The sequence below is a fragment of the Arachis stenosperma genome, chromosome 3 (genome assembly GCF_014773155.1).
Source record: "Arachis stenosperma cultivar V10309 chromosome 3, arast.V10309.gnm1.PFL2, whole genome shotgun sequence".
Lineage (NCBI taxonomy): Eukaryota > Viridiplantae > Streptophyta > Magnoliopsida > Fabales > Fabaceae > Arachis > Arachis stenosperma.
In genome coordinates this window covers 47,163,220-47,169,470 of record NC_080379.1, presented here as the reverse complement: position 1 = coordinate 47,169,470, position 6,251 = coordinate 47,163,220, and the positions used below count along the sequence as shown (strand labels likewise).

At 39.6% G+C, this 6,251-nt stretch overlaps 1 non-coding gene across 1 annotated transcript; it reads left to right on the top strand.

Moving 5' to 3' along the window:
- The first annotated feature begins 3,054 nt into the window (after positions 1-3,054).
- LOC130971818 (small nucleolar RNA R71) lies at positions 3,055-3,162 on the top strand. Its single transcript, XR_009083026.1, has one exon. It is a non-coding gene; the product is annotated as a small nucleolar RNA R71 (small nucleolar RNA).
- Positions 3,163-6,251: the final 3,089 nt, after the last annotated feature.

The following is a 6,251-nucleotide window of genomic DNA, read 5'->3' as shown; positions in this document are numbered from 1 at the left end:
CAGCTTTGCTAAAGTCCCCAATTAGAGGTGTCCAGGGTTCTTAAGCACACTCTTATTGCCTTGGATCACAACTTTATTTCTTTCTTTTTCTTTCTTTTTCTCTTTCTCCCCTTCTTTTTTTTTTCGTTTTTCTCCTTCTTTTTCTCTTCTTTTTTTTTTTTTGTATTCACTACTTTTTCTTGCTTCAAGAATCATTTTTATGATTTTTCAGATCCTCAGTAACATGTCTCCTTTTTCATCATTCTTTCAAGAGCCAACAATTTTAACATTCATGAACCACAAATTCAAAAGACATATGCACTGTTTAAGCATACATTCAGAAAACAAAAAGTATTGTCACCACATCAAACTAATTAAGCTAGTTTTAAAGATGAATTTGAAATCCTGTACTTCTTGTTCTTTTGTGATAAAAACAGTTTTCATTTAAGAAAGGTGATGGATTCATATTCATAGCTTTAAGGCATAGACACTAAGACACTAATGATCATAAGACACAAACATGGACAAACATAAGCATAATTTTCGAAAAACAGAAGAATAAAGAACAAGGAGATTAAAGAACGGGTCCACCTTAGTGATGGCGGCTCTTTCTTTCTCTTGAAGATCCTATGGAGTGCTTGAGCTCCTCAATGTCTCTTCCTTGTCTTTGTTGCTCCTCTCTCATGATCCTTTGATCTTCTCCAATTTCATGGAGGAGGATGGCATGTTCTTGGTGCTCCACCCTTAGTTGTCCCATGTTGGAACTTAATTTTCCTAGGGAGGTGTTAATTTGCTCCCAGTAGTCTTGTGGAGGAAAGTGCATCCCTTGAGGTATCTTAGGGATTTCTTGATGAGAGGGGTCTCTTGTTTGCTCCATCTTTCTCTTGGTGATGGGCTTGAGGTCATGCCTTCTCAGTTGAACCGGCTTTGGATGCCATAAATGGTTATGGAAAAACAAAAAGCAATGCTTTTACCACACCAAACTTAAAAGGTTTGCTCGTCCTCGAGCAAAAGAAGAAAGAAGAGAGTAGAAGAAGAAGAAATGGAGGAGAGGGAGATGGCTTTGTGGTTAGGCCAAAAGGGGAAGAAGTAGTGGTTTGAATTTGGATGGTGGGGTAAGTGGAGTTTTATGGAGGTGAGTGGTGAAGAGAGAGATGGGATTTGATAGGTGAGGGGTTTGTGGGGATCCTGTGGGGTCCACAGATCCTTAGGTGTCAAGGAAAAGTCATCCCTGCACCAAATGGCATCAAAAATCACGTTTTGAGCCAATTCTGGCGTTAAACGCCGGGCTGGTGCCCATTCCTGGCGTTTAACGCCAGGTTCTTGCCCTTCTCTGGCGTTTAACGCCAGTCTGGTGCCCCTTTCTGGCGTTAAACGCCCAGAATGGTGCCAGACTGGGCGTTAAACGCCCAACTGCTAGCCTCACTGGCGTTTAAACGCCAGTGAGTTCTTCCTCCAGGGTGTGCTGTTTTTCCTCCTGTTTTTCATTCTGTTTTTGCTTTTTTCATTGATTTTGTGACTTCTTATGATCATCAACCTACAAAAAAGATAAAATAACAAAAGGAAATAGTTAATTATAAAACATTGGGTTGCCTCCCAACAAGCGCTTCTTTAATGTCAGTAGCTTGACAGAGGACTCTCATGGAGCCTCATAAATGATCAGAGCAATGTTGGAACCTCCCAACACCAAACTTAGAGTTTGAATGTGGGGGTTCAACACCAAACTTAGAGTTTGGTTGTGGCCTTCCAACACCAAACTTAGAGTTTGACTGTGGGGGCTCTATTTGTCTCTGATTTGAGGGAAGCTCTTCAAGCTTCCTCTCCATGGTGACAGAGGGATATCCTTGAGCCTTAAACACATAGGATTCTTCATTCACTTGAATGATCAGTTCACCTCCATCAACATCAATCACAGCCTTTGCTGTGGCTAGGAAGGTTCTGCCAAGGATGATGGATTTATCCATGCACTTCCCAGGATCTTGTCTCTTTTGAGGTAATTTCTGCCTAGACAAGTCATCCAGTTCTTTGGTGAGCAAGGGAGGTTCATCTTCCCAAGTCTCATTTACAAATAACTTGTCATTTAGCTTCATGATTGCTCCAAGGTATTTAGCAACTTGCTCTTCAGTGACATACTCATCCTCTTCAGAGGGAGAATACTCATCAGAGCTCATGAAAGGCAGAAGTAAGTCCAATGGAATCTCTATGGTCTCATTTTGAGCCTCAGATTCCCATGGTTCCTCATTGGGGAACTCAGAGGAGGTTGGTGCACGCCCATTGAGGTCTTCCTCAGTGGCGTCCACCTCCTCTCTTTCCTCTCCATATTCGGCCATGTTTATGGCTTTGCACTCTCCTTTTGGATTTTCTTCTGTATTACTTGGGAGAGTACTAGGAGGGAGTTCAGTAATTTTCTTGCTCAGCTGTCCAATTTCTGATGGAGGACCTTGTTTCATTCATGAAACTTTGAGTGGTTTTGATTAGATCAGAGACCATGGTTGCTAAGTCAGAGGGGTTCTGCTTAGCATTCTCTGTCTGTTGCTGAGAAGATGATGGAAAGGGTTTGCTATTGTTAAACCTGTTTCTTCCACCATTATTGTTATTGAAACCTTGTTGAGGTCTCTCTTGATTCTTCCATGAGAAATTTGGGTGATTTCTCCATGAAGAATTATAGGTGTTTCCATAGGGTTCTCCTAGGTAATTCACCTCTTCTATTGAAGGGTTCTCAGGATCATAAGCTTCTTCCTCAGATGAAGCATCCTTAGTACTGTTTGGTGCATTTTGCATTCCAGACAGACTTTGAGAAATCAAATTGACTTGTTGAGTCAATATCTTGTTCTGAGCCAATATGGCATTCAGAGTGTCAATCTCAAGAACTCCTTTCTTCTGACTAGTCCCATTGTTCACAGGATTCCTTTCAGAAGTGTACATGAATTGGTTATTTGCAACCATTTCAATCAATTCTTGAGCTTCTGCAGGCGTCTTCTTCAGATGAAGAGATCCTCCAGCAGAGTTATCCAAAGACATCTTGGATAGTTCAGAGAGACCATCATAGAAAATACCTATGATGCTCCATTCAGAAAGCATGTCTGAAGGACATCTTCTGATTAATTGTTTGTATCTTTCCCAAGCTTCATAGAGGGATTCTCCATCCTTCTGTCTGAAGGTTTGGACTTCCACTCTAAGCTTACTCCATCTTTGTGGTGGAAAGAACTTTGCCAAGAAGGCATTGACTAGCTTTTCCCAAGAGTCCAGGCTATCCTTAGGTTGTGAGTCCAACCATATTCTAGCTCTGTCTCTTACTGCAAAAGGGAATAGCATCAGTCTGTAGACCTCAGGGTCAACCCCATTAGTCTTGACCGTGTCACAGATTTGCAAGAACTCAGCTAAAAACTGATGAGGATCTTCCATTGGAAGTCCATGGAACTTTCAATTCTGTTGCATTAGAGAAACTAATTGAGGCTTAAGCTCAAAGTTGTTTGCTCCAATGGCAGGGATAGAGATGCTTCTCCCATAGAAGTCGGGAGTAGGTGCAGTAAAGTCACCCAGCACCTTCCTTGCATTGTTGGCATTGTTGTTGTTTTCGGCTGCCATGGGTTCTTCTTCCTTGAAGAATTCGGTCAGGTCCTCAACAGAGAGTTGTGCCTTAGCTTCTCTTAGCTTTCGCTTCAAGGTCCTTTCAGGTTCAGGGTCAGCTTCAACAAGAATGCCTTTGTCTTTGTTCCTGCTCATATGAAAGAGAAGAGAACAAGAAAATATGGAATCCTCTATGTCACAGTATAGAGATTCCTTTAAGTGTCAGAGGAAAAGAAGAGTAGAAGACAGAAGTAGAAAATTTGAACTTATCAGAAAAAGATGGAGTTCGAATTTTGCATTAAGGGATAGTGTTAGTCCATAAATAGAAGGATGTGAGAAGAAGGGAAGTGATTTTCGAAAATTAAGTAGAAGATTTTGAAAACATTTTTGAAAAACACTAATTGATTTTCGAAAATAAGAGTGGGAAAGAAATCAAGTGATTTTTGAAAAAGATTTTGAAATTAGAAGTTAAAAAGATTTGATTGAAAAATATTTTGAAAAAGATGTGATTAAAAAGATATGATTTGAAAACAATTTTAAAAAGATATGATTTGAAAACAATTTGAAAAGATATGATTTTAAAAATTAATGACTTGCCTAACAAGAAAAGATATGATTCAAACATAAAACCTTCCTCAACAGAAAAGGCAAAAAATGTTCAATCAAATCATTAATTGTTAGTAAGTATCTTTGAAAAAGGAAAGAAATTAATTTTGAAAAAGATTTGATTGAAAAGATTTGATTTGAAAAAGATTTGATTTTGAAAAACTTGAAAAAATTGATTTGAAAACAAAATCTTCCCCCTAGCACCATCCTGGCGTTAAACGCCCAGAATGGTATCCATTCTGGCGTTTAACGCCCAAAATGCACCCTTTTTGGGCGTTAAACGCCCAACCAGGTACCCTGGCTGGCGTTTAAACGCCAGTCTGCCTTCTTCACTGGGCATTTTCGAATGCCCAGCTTTTTCTGTATAATTCCTCTGCAGTATGTTCTGAATCTTCAATTCTCTGTATTATTGACTTGAAAAGACACAAATTAAAAATATTTTTGGATTTTTAATAATCAAAATGCAACAAGAATCAAATAACAATGCATGCAAGACACCAAACTTAGCAGTTTGAATACTACTGACACTAATAAAAATGCATATGAGACACATAAACACTCAAGTCAAGAGAATTCAAAGATCAGAGTAAGAAATCATCAAGAATTACTTGAAGATCTTTAAGACACATGAATGCATGCAATTGACACCAAACTTAAGATGAGACACTAGACTCAAGCAAGATATATTTTTGGTTTTTATGATTTTCTAATTTTTTTTGTGTTTTTTTTTTCGAAAATTAAGTGAAAAGGAAAATAAAGGTATCAAAATTCTTAGTGAGAATTCCAGGAATCATGCAATGCTAGTCTAAAGCTTTAGTCTAAAGGAATTAGACATAGCTAGCTAAGCTTCAGCAAGACAATGCATTCAAGAGCTAAATTGATGATGATCAATCAGCTTTGGTGATGATAAGAACATCACCTTGAAACACTAGAATTCATTCTTAAGAACTCTGAAGAAAAATAAATGCCTAATCTAAGCAACAAGATGAACCGTCAGTTGTCCATACAAGACAATCCCCGGCAACGGCGCCAAAAACTTGGTACACAAATTGTGATCACTACAACTTCGCACAACTAACCAGCAAGTGCACTGGGTCGTCCAAGTAATACCTTACGCGAGTAAGGGTCGATCCCACGGAGATTGTTGGTATGAAGCAAGCTATGGTCACCTTGTAAATCTCAGTCAGGCAGACTCAATGGGTATAGATGATGAACGAAATAAACATAAAGGTAAAGATAGAGATACTTATGTAATTCATTGGTAGGAACTTCAGATAAGCGTATGAAGATGCCTTCCCTTCCGTCTCTCTGCTTTCCTATTGCCTTCATCCAATCCTTCTTACTCCTTTCCATGGCAAGCTCGTGTAGGGTTTCACCGTTGTCAATGGCTACCTCCCATCCTTGCAGTGAAAGCTAATGCACGCACTCTGTCACAGTACTGCCAATCACCGGTTTGGTTCCCTCCCCTACCGGAATAGAATCCCTCTTTTGCGTCTGTCACTAACGCCCAGTAGGTTACAGGTTTGAAGCACGTCACAGTCATTCAATCATTGAATCCTACTCAGAATACCACAGACAAGGTTTAGACCTTCCGGATTCTCTTGAATGCCGCCATCAGGTCCTGCCTATACCACGAAGATTCCGATTAAAGAATCCAAGAGATATTCACTAAGCCTTGGTTGCTTGTAGAACAAGAATGGTTGTCAGTCACCTTGTTCATAGGTGAGAATGATGATGAGTGTCACGGATCATCACATTCATCAAGTTGAAGAACAAGTGATATCTTAGAACAAGAACAAGCGGAGTTGAATGGAAGAACAATAGTAATTGCATTAATACTCGAGGTACAGCAGAGCTCCACACCTTAATCTATGGTGTGTAGAAACTCCACCGTTGAAAATACATAAGAACAAGGTCTAGGCATGGCCGTGAGGCCAGCCTCCCAATGATCTAAGAACTAGATGTCCAAAGATAGCTACCAAAAGTCTCTCTTAATACAATAGTAAAAGGTCCTACTTATAGAAAACTAGTACATAGATGAGTAAATGACATAAAAATCCACTTCCGGGCCCACTTGGTGTGTGCTTGGGCTGAGC